Below are 16211 nucleotides of genomic sequence, written 5' to 3'. Positions count from 1 at the left end.
CTTGTCATAAAAATATATAAATAAGGGCTTCCCTTGGGAGTCCCAGACGAGGGACTGACTTAGTGGGATTGCTGAATTGAAGTCACTTAACAACAGCCAATTATGGATTTCGAACAACAACATACAGTTCTACACAAATGATGGAGTACACCTAACGGATAAAGTAAATGCAGTGTTTCTTCATAACATCAAAACATTAATCCCAATGTGCTAAAGTGCTACACTCAGTGTACCCCATAACAGTCCTTTTAAGGCCTACTCATTATACATAAATACAGGAATACAATAAATAATAATAAAAACAAACACATTTTTTATTATACCCACAGCTAGAGTTCATTGACTTTTATTGTAGCCGCGGTTACACAAAGTTTGTTGAGAGTGGGACTGACTTTAACTTTTATACTACTATACAACTTGAATAATCAGTACAGAACAACAGTACTCATGTACTTATATGAAATAACTGAAAAATAATAAAAATATGTATCAATAAACTAAGTAGGCTAACATTCAGCCACACAGTATAAAACCGTAATTGAAAATACACACCCTAAAATACATTCTATTGTACATCTAAAACTACACTACAATTCATATTAATTTTGTTAAAATATTTTCTTCTATTTCTCTCTAAAGCAGAAAGGTCTGAAAACACACATCCAAAATATAAAAAAAAGACTCTCTAATACCTACCAAGTCTTTGACCATGGACAGTGATTTTTCACCCCTGACTAGACTATACCTAAACAAAGTACTTTAAATAAAATATAGAATACTGACAATCCAAACGATATAGCCACACATACCTAGCTACACAAATATAGCTGCAAATATTGTCAAAACTACAGGAAAAAAATGCTTCCCTGTCCCCCCCAGTACCTCACCAATTCACCTCTCTATCTGTTACAGCTCCCCCCACTCTCCTGATGGCCTCCTCACCTCCCCTGCCCTCTCCATTTCACCCCAGAACACACGCTGCTTCTTTTACACAGTTTGCATCAAGATGTTGGCTATTTGTGGCTATAGGCGAGCCTACGGAAAGCTTTGATTGATTGATTGATATTTTATTTCTATCGCGCTCGTACACAAGTGTCCCAACCTCCCACCTCCAATTCCCAAATTTCACTCAGTGCCCTATGGCCATCCTCCCACCTCTACCCTGATGACATGTATATGTTTTTTGACTAGCAAATAGCTTTTTTACTGCATTTCATTTTCCCATAACCTCGGCTATAGCCTTGAATATCTTTCATATCGAGCGAAAAACAAGATGGCGGTAATTTATTTTCTGAAAACCATGATCCTGCAATGCACCATGGGAGACATAACTATAATTTTTGTGGGGAAGGGGCACCCCCTTCTCCGTCAAATTTTAAAATAACCACTGCACTTAATAATCCCAAACCACAAAAGGATTGCAAGTCAACACTTCATATCCAGGTTGTTTTGGACCTGGTCCAAATCCATCCAGCGTGTTAGGCTGTGCGCTTTGGCATGAATTGACCTTTTTTGTCCTTGAATGGGTAGTAGGTCGCACTTTTGGATAAAATAAAAAAATGTGATGCTTAATAGCTTTTTAATTTTTTAATGAATATTTACGAAACTCTGCAGTTTGGGGGGTGCAGACTTTTCATCACTTTGGAAATTTCAGCCAAATCTATTACTCGAAACAAAGGGTATTAAAAATTGAATTTTGAGGAGTTCCTATGCGTCTCCGACTCACCTTAACTACATGGCGGTTATCGACGCCCTATGATCTATATTAAGTTCTTAATTACAGTATGTCTGCTAAATTTGCTTCTGCTGCTTATCGGCCAATATTGCAAACCTTCCTTTGTATTTAAACATTTACAAATTACACATGAAGTTAAATTTGCAAATGATGCACAAACTATACTTTTCCCAATGACACCAATACATGCTAGAATCAAAGAACATGTTCAGGTCTGATACTTCCCTTGTAGATATGTTGCTGGTAACTGCTAACGTGTATGCAGTTTACCATATGCTTTTAATAACCTCCCTTGTAGATATGCTGCTGGTAACTGCTAACATGTATGCAGTTTACCATATGCTTTTAATAGCCTGTGAAAGTGAGTAGTCCCCCAAAAATGCGATTCAAACTCCCTATTGAGAGTCTATAATGGAATAATGGAAGAGTCACAGATCCAGAATAGCTGTGTAGGTGCCGCCTCTAGATGATTGGATAGTTGCTTGGCGGGAAGGCGGACATCATGTGCATCAGCCGGCTGGTCAGTGTGAGGTGAAGGTTATGTGGCTCCGGATAAGGTGATTGATACTAACTCTCTAATCTAAGCACCATTTCAAAGTATGCAATAAAAGACACTCATAAAAAAGGTGTCCAGTCATATTTTCGAAAACTATAGCTTCTACGTACAAAAGTTTTGAATACAAAGTTTTGAAAAAAAAGTTTTGAATGCATTGTTTTTCATGTTATAGGTTTTATTTTAGTTTCATATAGAAAAAAAAGTTTGTTTTAAAAAGAAAAAGGGGGTTGGGGGAACCCCCCCATTAAAAAAAAATGCATTTGAATCTTTTTTTTCTCGATGCTTTTGTGTCAAAACTTTTGTATGTAGAAACTTTATCTGTCGAAAAAATCACTATAAACCATACAAAAAATCCATTGACAGCATGACAGTTGGGGGGAGAATCATATATTTCACACATTATGTTTACATACATTTGTATTGGGTACCTGAGAGGGGGAAAGGTATGGGTCATCTTGTGTCTTGGGACAGGGGATGAGCATTCTATGCGGGCCTAATGGAAGTAGGAGTGGATACATTTGTTGCATTAAGGCATCAGTGAGCCATGGTCCTTGGTCGCAGCACTATCATAAGGAGGGGAAAAGGTGGGGGCCCTGTGCTAGTCATGCGCGGTGCTACTGGAGAGGGGAGAGAAGGCCCTTTGGTTCTTCAAGTTTAGCCCAGTTCGATTAGTGGAATTATAAGTAACCCATTGGAATGGGGTTTGAACATGTTTACTGTCACTTCATTTACAACAAGTAGAAAGCAGGTTCTGACTATATTGTGGACTCTGTCTTTACATATTCCATAGTGACCATGCTACATAATTGCTCTTATTTACATTAGTCTCGTGGCCACACCTTTTATATTGTACACGTGAACCTTCTAACATCTCAATACATTTGTGAGTATACACAGTACTGGAAAACAATTGAGCATATGGACCATACATTTTACATCATAACATATGAGTCACATAGCATCTAATAAATTTGCAAGAGCATCTGGTACGGCAATACATGTAACCCGTATCGTAGAACATCAACATGTGGATCATGATATCGCATTCATTGCAATCAATTTAGATGGATTAATTATTGATCATTCTGTTACATCTCATAGGGACAGCTCCCTTACACGTGTATGGCCTCAGATGGGATTAGCGTTGTGGGTGAAACAGGGTGGCACACAGTCATGGGGCATGCATCTGCCACATCAAAAGGGGTGTGAGGTTGGGGGTTATAAACGTTATATATCTTAAGGGTAGTGTTTTTCCAGGCCCAGGCTCTTGCCCGGTCATTCACAGGGCAGTAATGTAAGGAGGAAGGCGAGAGATACAGTGTTCAATTTGTAGATGTTCATGCCCAGTCTTCCATGAGAACAGGGCAGCTGCAGGGACACCGAGGGGAGGAGGTGGGGGAGTAGCTGACTTACTGTGCACGGCACCTGGGGAGAGCTGCAGGCCTGCAGGCTGCCTTTGCTGTGAGGCCTGCTTTGGCATGTACAAAATGGAGTCGTGGTTCAGTACAAAATGGAGTCAGTAATCAGCCGTCTTCAGCACTCTTATGTATGTTGCACCCGTATGTGGACACCCCTCACAGGCTGCACCTCCAGACTGGACACCCCCCACAGGAGAAGCCCACTCCAGACTGGACTGCCCCCACAGGCAGCCCAGTTCAGACTGGACACCCACCACAGGCAGCCCCATCCAGACTGGGCACCCCCCATAGGCTGCACCCTCCAGACTGAACACCCCCACAGGCAGTCCACTCCAGACTGGACACCCTGCAGAGGCATCCCAGTCCAGACTGGAAACTCCACAACAGGCAGTCCACTCCAGACTGGACACCTCCCCAGCCCACTCACCTGTAACCCCCCCAGGCAGCCCACTCCAGACTGGACACCCCCATAGGCAGCCCGGTTCAGACTGGACACCCATTACAGGCAGGCCCCTCCAGACTGGGCACCACCCACCAGTTCCCCTCACCTGTGACACCCCCTGGCAGCCCCATCCAGACTGGGCACCCCCACAGGCTGCACCCTCCAAACTGAACACCCCCCACTGGCAGTCCACTCCAGACTGGACACCCTGCACAGGCAGCCCAGTCCAGACTGGACACCCCCACAGGAAGGCACCTCCAGAATGGGCACCCCCACAACACCCTCTCCTGTGACACCCCCCACTGGCAGCCCACTCCAGACTGGAAACCCCTCAACAGGCAGTCCACTCCAGACTGGACACCTCCCCAGACCTGCTCACCTGTAACCCCCCAGGTAGCCCACTCCAGACTGGACACCCCCACAGGCAGCCCAGTTCAGACTGGACACCCATCACAGGCAGGCCCCTCCAGACTGGGCACCACCCACCAGTTCCCCTCACCTGTGACACCCCCCAGACAGCCCCATCCAGACTGGGCACCCCCACAGGCTGCACCCTCCAGACTGAACACCCCCCACAGGCAGTCCACTCAAGACTGGACACCCTGCACAGGCACCCCAGTCCAGACTGGACATCCCCACCGGAAGGCCCCCCCAGAATGGGCAACCCCCCAACCCCCTCACCTGTGACACCCCCCACTCGAAGCCCACTCCAGACTGGAAACCCCTCAACAGGCAGTCCACTCCAGATTGGACAACCCCCAGCCCTGCTCACTTGTAACCCCCCCAGGCAGCCCGCTCCAAACTGGACACCCCCACAGGCAGGCCCGTCCAGACTGGACACTACTCCCCAGACCCCCCATCACCTGTGACACCCCCAGACAGCCCACTCCCGACCAGGCACCCCCCACAGGCAGGCCACTCCAAACTGGAAACCACCCCCAGCCTTCCTCACCTGTGACACCACCCTAGGCAGCCCCGTCCAGACTGGGCACCCCCCACAGGCTGCACCTTCTAGACTGGACCCCCCCACAGGCAGCCCACTCCAGACTGGACACCCTCCACAGGCAGGCCCATCCAGACAGACTCCAGACTGGACACCCTGCACAGGCAGCCCAGTTCAGACTGGACATCCCCACAAGAAGGCCCCTCCAGAATGGGCACCCCAGCCCCCTCACCTGTGACACCCCCCACTCGCAGCCCACACCAGACTGGAAACCCCTCAACAGGCAGTCCGCTCCAGACTGGACACCCACCCAGCCCTTCTCCCCTGTAACCCCCCCAGGCAACCCACTCCAGACTGGACACCCCCACAGGCAGGCACGTCCAGACTGGACACTGCCTCCCAGACCCCCCATCACCTGTGACAACCCCAGACAGCCCCCTCCAGACCGGACACCCCCCACAGGCAGGTCACTCCAAACTGGAAACCACCTCAGCCTTCTTCACCTGTGACACCCCCCTAGGCAGCCAGACTGGGCACCCCCCACGGGCTGCACCCTCCAGACTGAACATCCCCCCCACAGGCAGCCCACTCCAGACTGGACACCCTCCACAGGCAGGCCCATCTAGACAGGGCAACACCCCCCAGGCCCCTCACCTGTGACACCCCCAGGCAGACCACTCCAGTCTGGACCCCCCACAAGCAGCCCACTCCAGACTGGACACCATCCACCAGCCCCCTCACCTGTGACACCACCCCAGGCAGCCCACTACAGACTGGACTCCCCCCACGGGTAGCCCCCTCCAGACTGGACACCCCCTACAGGCATCCCACTCCAAACCAGACACCCCCTCAGGCAGGCTCCTCCAGGCTGGATACCAAACCCCAGACCCCCTCCCCTGTGAAATCCCCTCAGGCAGCCCACTCCAGAGTGGACACTCCCCACAGGCAGCCCATTCCAGACTGGACACTACCCTGACCCCCCTCACCTGTGACACCGCACCAGGCAACCCACTCCAGACTGGACACCCCCCACAGGCAACCCATTCCAGACTGGACACCCCCACAGGCACCCCAGTCCAGACAGGACCCCCCACTCCCAGGCAGACTCCTTACAGTCTCCCACAATGCAAGTGCAATGCATGCCTGCAGCTCACCTGACCTTGCACCATGAAGTGCAACACTAACATATACTTCACAAATATGACCAAACCGTCCCCAGTATCTTCTGTCCCTACTCCTTCCCAGGCCGTTTGTAATGCACACGCCTCTCACTTCTTTTCCAAAACCAAGGACATACTGAACATCCTTGTCACAAACTCTTCCAACTGAACCCCACCCCCTCTCCACTCCTAAAACTCACCCTCTTCCTTCCTCCTTCTCCTTCTTCGCTCGTGTCTCCCCTGAAGAAGTCGCCAGAGTTGTGAACTCCATGTAGGTCTCTTCTAAACAGGTTGTCCCGTGCTCCTCCAGGTCCATCAAGGACAACATCTCCTCTCTCACCCCTACTCTTTCTGAACTCTGCAACCTCTCCTTTGCTACTGTTTCTTTTCCATCTTCTCTCAAGCACTCCCTTGTGCACCCCCTCCTTAAAATATCATTGCAGACCCTTCCTGCCCAGCAAACTACCGCCCTGTTTCCATCACTCCCTTCCTGAGTAAACCGCTCGAGAAGTTGGCCCTCCACCAACTCAACGCCCATACCAAACTTGTTGGCTGTCTGCATGACCACCAGTCGGGATTCCGAGCTTCCAGAGACATGGAAACTGCTCTCCTGAACACCCACGAAGAACTTCTAATATCCCTTGATTCCAAATCCCCTGCTGTCCTAATTTTCCTTGATCTCTCTTCTGCATTTCACACAGTGAACCATTCCATCCTCATAAAAAGGCTCCATGATAGCCTTGATATCTCATAGCGGGCACTGAACTGGCTTACCTCGTTCCTAACCGACAGTTCCTCCAAAACCATTCTGGGCCCTTTCTCCTCTCCTACTTCTTCTTCCACCTGTGGCATCCCCCAGGGTTCTATTCTTTCACCCCAGCTCTTTAATTTATACCTTTTGCTGCTTGCATGCCTGATTGCCTCCTCCCCCAACATCCAGTGCTACGCTGACGACACACAACACTTCTTCAAAGCTCCTACTGATGCACTTGCACCTTCCTTCATCCCTGACTGTCTCTCCGCCATACAGGCATGGTGCACTGCTAATGACATCTGCTTCAATGCCAGCAAAACTGAGATTCACCTTATTGGATTTCCTGCACCCTACTTCTTCCCTTCGCTCTGGCCTTCCTCTATGGGCTCCCCCAACCTCCTCCTCTGAATCCAGGAATCTTGGAGCCATCTTCGACTCCTCCTTCACCGCACATATTCAGGGCATTGTCAAGAAGTCCCACTTTCAGCTATTCCTTCTCAAACAAACTGTACCCTTCCTCACCTTCCCCCAGAGACTTAATGTTACCCCAGCTGAGGTTATCTCCAAGCAAGACTACTGCAACAGCCTCCTCCTTAATCTTCCTTTGTCCACCCTGCGACCCCTCCAGCTAACCCAGAATAGGGCAGCAAGACATATACTTGGCCTCAAGCCCATGGACGGCACCTCTCCTACCCACTAAAGCCTTCACTGATCCCGGTCTCAGCACGGATTACATTCAAATCCCTCTGTTTCATCCACAAGGCTGTCTGGGGGCGGAGACGACTCTATCTTCAACCCTTCCTGTCCAAATACTCCCCTTCTAGACTCCTGCATTCCTCTGGCACCAACTCCCTGCGTGTGAAGCGGTTTTCTAAACAGAGAGCTGGTGGTCAATCACTTGCCTCAGTGGGCTCCTTTCTGTGTAATAGCCTCCCTCTCACTCTGTGGGCCTCATTACGACCCTGGCGGAAAGTGACTGACCGGACCGCAACAGCGTAAATAGCGTTTCCGCCATTGCACGAAGGAGCAAAGTGCGGCTAATTACGACCCATCGGGCACGAGCATTACACCATGGCGGAATCCGAAAGGGTGCGATGGCGGAAATGACCCCAAAACGGCCCTTACCGCCGCCGTACGCTGCACCAGGTGCAATACCGCCACCCATCTTAGCGGTCACCGTAATGAGCGGTCACCGTAACGAGCGGGCACCGCAAATTACGGGCACCGTAAATATACGGAAACGGAAGTAAAAGCATGTGGCCGGAACGGGAAACAGCACGCCGCACAACTATAAAATCCGAATCCCAACACAACCATTAAAAATCCGACCCTGACACACATCCCAACCCGTTAGCAACCCCAGTTAAAAAAATAAATATGGGAAAGGTAGCCAAGAAAGCGTGTGATCGCAAGCGGCAGGTACACTTCTCCCGAGAGGAACTGACCGTGCTCACCGAGACCCTCCAGGAAAATGCCGCCGTCGTCTTCTCCAGTCAAATGACCAGGACGGCCCTTGCCAACAAGAAGGCCATATGGGCCCTGGTGGCACAGCGCGTAAGTGCGGTGGGGACAACACCCCGCACGCCACAGCAATGTCGCAAGCGGTGGGACGACCTGCGGATCCGCGTACGCAGCATACTTTCTGCGAACAGGAACATCGCCACAGCTACCGGGGGGGGTTCAGAGTCGCCCATCAAGTTGACCCCCTGGGAGGATATCTGCGCCTCCACCATAGGAATGGAGAGCATAGAGGGAGTCGGAGGGATGGAGAAAGGAGTGCCGACATCCGGAGAATCAGGTAGGTTGGCCAAGAGAAACAATGCGAAATCCACAAAACACGAACATGTGCAGTACCATGTGACCCCATAGTGCAATACATACTTTGCCCTGACAGCGCCCTCTAAAAGTCAGAATGAATAAACAAATCAATCAAGATGCCATAAACAACCCCTACATGTGCAGCATGCACCCCCTAACTGCAGGCAGCCAAATGAATGCATCCTCAATCCACACGAAAATGAGACCACCTCCAAGGCCCAGTCCCAAATCAGCCTCATGTACCACCCCAATGCATTTGATACGTTGCCATTCCAAATCCGACAGACCCATAACTAACGCTCGCCCCTCTTTACTCCACCACAGGGTCCGATACCAACGACGAGCTGCAGGACACCCCTACCAGCACGCCTGCAAAGAGGGCCAGGACCAACGTCCCAAGAGCCTCCACCTCAGGTGCAAGGATCAAGACACGGCAGCAGCAGGAATCAAGTGGCAGCACACTGGAGGGGACTGCAACAGGCACCCCAGCAGCCAGCAAGTCCACAACCCCAGCACCACAGGTCCCCCCAAAGAACGTATCTGATGGAACTGCCTCTGGTGGTAGCAGCACCATAGGTGACACAGCTGTCATGCCAGCATGCTCCGACACGGAAAACAGTGCTGGCGACGTAGGTACCATCCATGACCTTTCCCAATCCCCCTGCATGTTCCATCCCCTACACCATGACGAAACCACGCAGGGGCACCCTGAAGACGACGACTGGCCAACCCCCACAAGTCCTGTGCCAAGGCAACATGTGTTGAGCAGCCCCCCTGTCACACCACCGCAAATGTCCATGGCCCAGCAGAGGCAACAGTCCCTCGACCTGCTGATCGAGCAACAGCAGGAAGTGTCCACGCTACTCAAGGACCATGCAAATGAATGCGGGGGTTCCAGGGCAGCCATGGAAACATCCACCGAGACACTCAGGGCACAAATAGAGAAAAGTAGTGAGAGCCTCAGGGGAGAAATGGAGAGAAGCACCGAGAGCCTGAGAGCACAAATGGAGAGAAGCACCGAGAGCCTGAGAGCACAAATGGAGAAAAGCACCGAGAGCCTGAGGGGGGAACTGCATGCGACGTCCAAAGACGTTTGTGCTGAACTTGCTGCTGTGCGCCGTGTGCTCTCGGAGCTCTCACAAACCCTCAGAGACATGCATGGACGCGAGCAGGCAGAGACATCATCCGTGGCAAGTTCCGTCCAGGGCAGCCCCCAACGCAGATCTGGCAGGAACCTGCGCTCCACGGGCAGGGGTGCCCCTGATACCCGTAGAGGGGGCTTGCAATAGCGTCTACCCACGGACAGCATGCATATTTGGACACTGGTGTTGGGGGGGGAGGTAGTAGGGTGGAGGGGGTGTGTTGGGCTTCACTGGGTGGCGGGTCCATAGGGTGTATGAATCAAATCACATTAACAATACAGCACCTCATTATCATCCAATGACATGTGTGGACATTGATATTTGCGTACGAGGCCTTCATAGGCGTACAGTCCACAATGTGCCTGTACTACACACACACAGTGCCACAGGTCCCCTTTCCGTGTAATAGGCACCATGCGTGGTTGCTAGAAGCATGCATCTATGATGCTCTGTCGGATTGCACGTGCATCCTGTGCCTCATGGACTCCTTGAGGTGCCTCCACATCCCCACCCTCATCATCATCATCATCTTCAGGTGCATGCAGTACAGCGTCAGGGGGCATGGGCACATTCCTACGTATGCACATGTTGTGCAGCATGACACATGCCATGACCATCTTAGAAACCTTCTCATGGCTGTACATGAGTGCCCCGCCAGACCTGCTGAGGCTGCGGAAACGAGCCTTCAGTAGGCCGAATGCCTGTTCAATGACCACACGGGTACGTGAGTGGGCATGGTTGTAGTCCTCCTCATGCTCGTTCTGTGGGTTCCGGATTGGTGTAAGGAGCCATCTCTTCAGTGGATACCCGGCATCACCTGTATGAGACGAATAAAGGGTGTCAGTGGAATGATAGTGCTAAGTAGCCCCCCCCCCCCTCCTGCAAGGTCATTGACGCATCAAATGGGCCACGATGTCATGCATGGAATGAGACTCACCGAGTAGCCAGGATCTGTGCCCTGCGTGTCGCTCCATGTAGCGTGGTATTCTTGTGTTCCTCAGGACCATAGAATCATGGGTAGATCCTGGAAATCTGGCACAACAATGCGTAAAGATCTTGTTGGAGTCACACACCATTTGCACATTGATTGAATGAAATTGTTTCCGGTTGCGGTACTGGACCTCCATGGCATGTGGGACAACCAATTCAACATGGGTGCAGTCGATGGCACCAATGCAACCCGGGATGCCGCCAAGTGCATGGAATCCCACTTTTGCGTTGGTAATCTCCTGGTACGTGCGTGGTAGTGTGATGTGGTCGTCGGCGTGCTTCAGGAGGGCATCGTGCACTTGGAAGAGTGTCCGTGAGAACAGTGGCTGTGAAATGCCATGCAACTGTCCCACTGTGTGCTGGTAGGTGCCTGTGGCCAGGAAGTGGAGTACAGACACCACCTTCAGTAGGGGTGGGATGGCGGTTGGGCTATCTATCATGCTCACGAGGTCAGCATGTGTCATGTCCACAATGGCGATTATGGTGTCCCGGTCCAAACGGTAGAGGGTGTGGATCTGCTCAGCAGTGAGGTTGAACGGATCAGCTCGGAGGCGTGGGATTGCGGGCCGCCTGCGTGGTGGTAGTGGCAGTGCTTGTGGGCCTTGCTGACCCTGCCTTGCCCTCCTCCTCCTCCTTCTCCTCCGTCTCCCCTGTGCGCCCGGTTGTTGTACCTGTTGTTGTTCGTCGTCTTCTTGTAGTTGTAGCACTTGCAGTGCTATCTGGTCCCCCAGGCCCAACATCGCTAGTCCTGCCGGTAGCATTTTGGAGTGGGAGTGGTTGTGGGAGGGGTTTGGGTCTGCTATATATGTGCTGTCGGCCTGTATGGCCTCCACCTGTGCTGATTGAATGAATCTGTGGCAGATGCAATCCCTTCTGGCCGAGCACGTCCCGCACGTAAGGCTGCATTTGGCCGCATGGCATCTTGGGATTGGAATCATGTATCAAATCCCGATGGCAGTGTGATGTACTTTGACTGATTTTCATGCTATGCTCCCATTGTTACACATGCTATGATTGCAGCCGCTTACATACCTGTGAAGAGTCAGTGGTATGTAGGGCTCGATCGATGGCCGACCCTCATGCAGCACAGTAACGTACTTCACCGACGGGCGTGGCGTCCCATTTGTGATTGCAGCCAGTTAGCATTATGACACACAGCCGCACTACATTGATGTAATTGTGAATGCAAGCGTTCACAGAAGCCTTTTCGACGTAATGTTGCAAGTGAGGAATTCGAAGGCCAGCATTTTTGGTTTTGAAGTAGCGGCGAGGATACGCCCACAGGTCTGGCTGGAAATGTAACGTTCTATTGTAGAATGTCCTTGGGACATGGCCCATAACGAGCAAGCAATGAATGATATGAATTGAATGGGATGCGCAATAGCGTAGTGGACGATAAGGCAGGACGTTCCCAAATCCATCTTGCTTCACAACACTACAGATCCGGCCAGGAGCACAGTGGTTTTTGCAGACTGCATTACGCACAGACGCGATGGAAGTTTCACATATTATGTGAGTGAATATTCATGCGTTTTCATTGCGGGATGAGGGAATGATGAATGGATGCATGGACAGATGATTCCGTTTAGGGTCTGCCATGTACATGGGTTTTTTGAATCACTCCCCTTCCCCTGCGCTATGTGATGCAAGGCTGCCATAGTGGGACTTACGTCTATCTGCCCTTGTCGGATCCTCCCTGTCTCGACGCGGCTTCATACACTTGTGTCTAGGCACGTTACTAATCCCATGTCATGGGTTCTATCTTGACGGACGCATGCACATTAACCGACGTTGCCAATGGTGTATTTACCTCGATTGATTTCGTTATGAATCGATACTGATTTAGGGGTGTGTATATTCCTTTGGAGTGGGCTAGCATGCATATGGGTGTGGATTTGGTGTGTTGAATGAAGATTGTAATGCATCATGAGTCCCGTAATGCAATCGGTTAATTTGTGTTTCATTTGGGTGACAGGTATCTCCTGCCCTATTGCAGATGCCATCTCTACGCCACTCCTCCAGATGGGTTTTACTCTCGACACCTGCAGCTTCGGGTGAATCAGTGGAGCACCATTTCGATCTTATGGGACGATCGCCAATGGGCCACATGCCCTTACGCTGTACTGGTGGCTAGGTGCAACATTTCGGCCTTTCAGCTCAACTAGTGCCTGCCTCATGGGACGGACCTGCGGTTCTTGCCGCTTCCATGTTGCCTTTTGGAACGTTGATGTAGGCCCTGTGTGCCATGATGGTACAGGGCGTCACACAAGTGGAAGCTGGTCAATTATTGCAGATGCAGCCCTCGGTGATGATGGATGTTTTGGTGTTATTTTGCAAATTGCTGTGGGGCTTTTGTCATTTGGATGTGCATTTAAATTGTATTCCGATATTTGTCGTGTTGCGTTATTCTTTGCAGGTGATGTGGCGATTTTCGATTTGTGGCGGTATGTATTGCGAGATGATCTGCATTGTGTTCCGCCTTCTGAGTTGAGTTGTGTGGTACAGTACTGGCCGCGTTTGCCTACGTAGCACAGTATGGTCACGGATAGGGGCTGCCATTGTGACTGTTTACATGATGTGCTGTTCAGGGGCGGGGGATTGGCTTTTGGCCGACTGGTGCCTGTCAGCCAGGTCGATTGGTGGAATGATGGGATGTTCAGAATGTGGCTGGTCACAGGTGCCTGTGTTTGCGTGCGTTTGTTGGAGGGGGACTGGGGTCATGTCCATTGGAATAGCTTCTGTATTCATGCCATCTGTGCCCTGCAGCTCCCATCGGCCCCTCTTGGGATGAGCCTGGCTGCTCAGTCACTCTGCCAACTTGTGTGGTACATGCTTCTGCTGATGGTTGGTTTGTTTACTGGCAAGAGTACAGGGCTGGTGCAATCCCCCTCAGGATGCTGTTTTGGATGTTGCCTTGCGCTGGTGGCAAGCGATGGGGGACTACTGTTGTTTTGTGTCATGTGTTCTTGATTTTCATTTTGATGTATTGTACCTTCACATGCCTGTGCTGCATCAGTACGGCTATGGTGACATGCCGTACATGGATGCCCACTCACGGGGCGCTTTGAGCCCCTGCATGCATTTCTACGTTGGCATGCATGGGTGATTTGTAGATTTCACTGGTTGCATAGTGTGAGTACATTGCGCCTGCCAGGAGTTGTGCAATGTGGCCAGGGAGTGGAGTACAGGCACTCAGTGGGCCATTTACGGTTGGTTCACGATGCCGTATTTCTCGCCATGGCGGAATGGTACTTTACGACGTGCTTGATGGCGTTCAGTACATGTCCGCTAGGGTCAGAATTCGCGTACCGTTGCGCCATGGCGGTGATTCCGGTTTTGCAAGGCGCGCGTGCGCGTACTTGGTGCAGTTAGCGTTGCCGTTCACTGCGGTGTCGCTAATGGCATCGTACTTTACGGTGACGGGTCATAATCGCAACGAGCGGTGTTCGATGGCGGTATTGCATTTCCGCCATCATTTTTCCATTTCCGCCAGGGTCGTAATGAGGCCCTGTGTCTTGAGCAGGACCTCCTTGAGTTCCGAAAAAGCCTCAAGACCTTTTGCTTCTCCTCTTCCTTCTCCTCCTCTCTACCCTGGTAATAATACAGTAGCGTGACTTTTGTATCCTCAGGGCCCTAACCCCTCCACATCTCTCATCCAACGTGGTGTCTATATACTGCACTTGCTCAAGCTCAGCCTCCCCCCAGGAAGTTGCACTTAGGTTTTTATTTTATTTTCTTAGAACTTGACTCCGAGCACTTCTCCATGAGCACCACATCACCTTTTCCCTTACTCCCCTCCCCTCTGCACTTGCACATTCTGAACACTCGCAAGGCATAGTAGGTTTGTTACACCTCCCTGTTATTCTCATTATTAGTTTTTACTATTAATTCATTAATTATTTATCATGGTTGTAATTCTACCTTCCCCTGACCCCACCTTGTTGCCCTGTGTGCGCTTTGAAACAGTTTTGCTAATTGTATAAGCACCAAACAAGTGACCAATAAAAAAATAAAAAAATGTGTTCCCATGACTGTGTTCAGTGCACTGTTCCAATACTATGCAAGTGATGGCATGCCTTGTCATGTCATTGGTAGGCTTCCAGTGGTGTCCCTGATTTGTGTGGGCTCAATTATCAGCATATGTGATGTCTTCTCATTTTCATGCAGCATGGTGACTGATGGGCGCGTTATGTATGTGCCATTGGGCCTCATTCCGAGGTTGGCGGTAAGGGTTAAACGGCACTGGTAAGGGTGCTGGTGCCATTAACCCCTTACAGCCGCATTATGAGGTCCTTTAGCAGGTCCCGCTGAGGGCGGCTGGTTTTACCAGGAGCCGTTAGTGGGAGCCGCTAAAGGACCAGGTAGCTAATAACGGGCCCGTTATTAACGGGCCTGTTGTTAGCTCCCTCCCAATTCCCATTGAGCCCTATGGGGGCTTAAATGGGAATGGGGATGGGTTCCCTGAATGGGGAAATACCGGGTCCTCCAAGGTTGGAATGGCCCAGTATTTCCCCATTCAGGGAACCCAGACCCGGTATCAGTATGGGGTAGCCATGGCGCAAATAGCACCATGGCTACCTCCATACTCGTAATGACCGCCATTGTCTAGTGAAAGGGGATATGTGATATGCACATTTGCTGCATGTCATTGAGGGGGACAGGCAGTGTGGGGGTTGTTTTTCTTTTTCAGGGTCTGTTCTTTGTGTGTTTGATTTGCATGCAGTGTGCAGACGTTGGTGCATGTGTGGTATGACACCTGTTGATGGTTGTCTTGTGAGTTGTTGTTTGCATGTGCTGTATGTTACTGAGGGGAGTCCGTGGGTCTTGAGATTTTGGTTGCATGGATGTGTTTGCTGCACTCTGCTTCATTTTGATCATTGTCTGCAGATCCTTCCGTCAGGGAATGATGGCTATTTCATGTGATGAAATTTGACTGTCGACTGCATGCCAAGGGTACAGGTAAGATGCAAATTTATCTTGATCATTATGGAATGGCTACTTTTGTTGCTGCATGTCTGGATGTGGCAATTCTGGTGTGTCGCCCTCTTTGTCACAATTGAAAATTACCTCTTGTAAAATAATTTTTGGGTATTGGGGTTTATTCTGGTCATGTTGCTTAATTGAGTAACATGTTTATCGATATTGCTCTGCTTTTCTACACCCCACAATAGGGACATGTTTGTGCGCATCATGCACATTCTAGGACATGCGTGCAGCTATATGGCATTGTGCTTGTTGTATTTTGTGTCCATG

At 50.5% G+C, this 16211-nt stretch overlaps 1 protein-coding gene across 2 annotated transcripts in view; it reads left to right on the top strand.

Moving 5' to 3' along the window:
* The window catches only part of NAALADL2 (N-acetylated alpha-linked acidic dipeptidase like 2), a 4115865-nt gene that overhangs the window by 219382 nt on the left and 3880272 nt on the right, over nucleotides 1-16211 (top strand). The gene's annotated exons all lie outside the window — the stretch shown is intronic.

This window comes from Ambystoma mexicanum, chromosome 10 (assembly GCF_040938575.1).
Source record: "Ambystoma mexicanum isolate Mex_15411 chromosome 10, UKY_AmexF1_1, whole genome shotgun sequence".
Taxonomy (NCBI): domain Eukaryota; kingdom Metazoa; phylum Chordata; class Amphibia; order Caudata; family Ambystomatidae; genus Ambystoma; species Ambystoma mexicanum.
The sequence above is the reverse complement of the archived record's forward strand: the minus strand, read 5'-3'. Positions and strand labels throughout refer to the sequence as shown.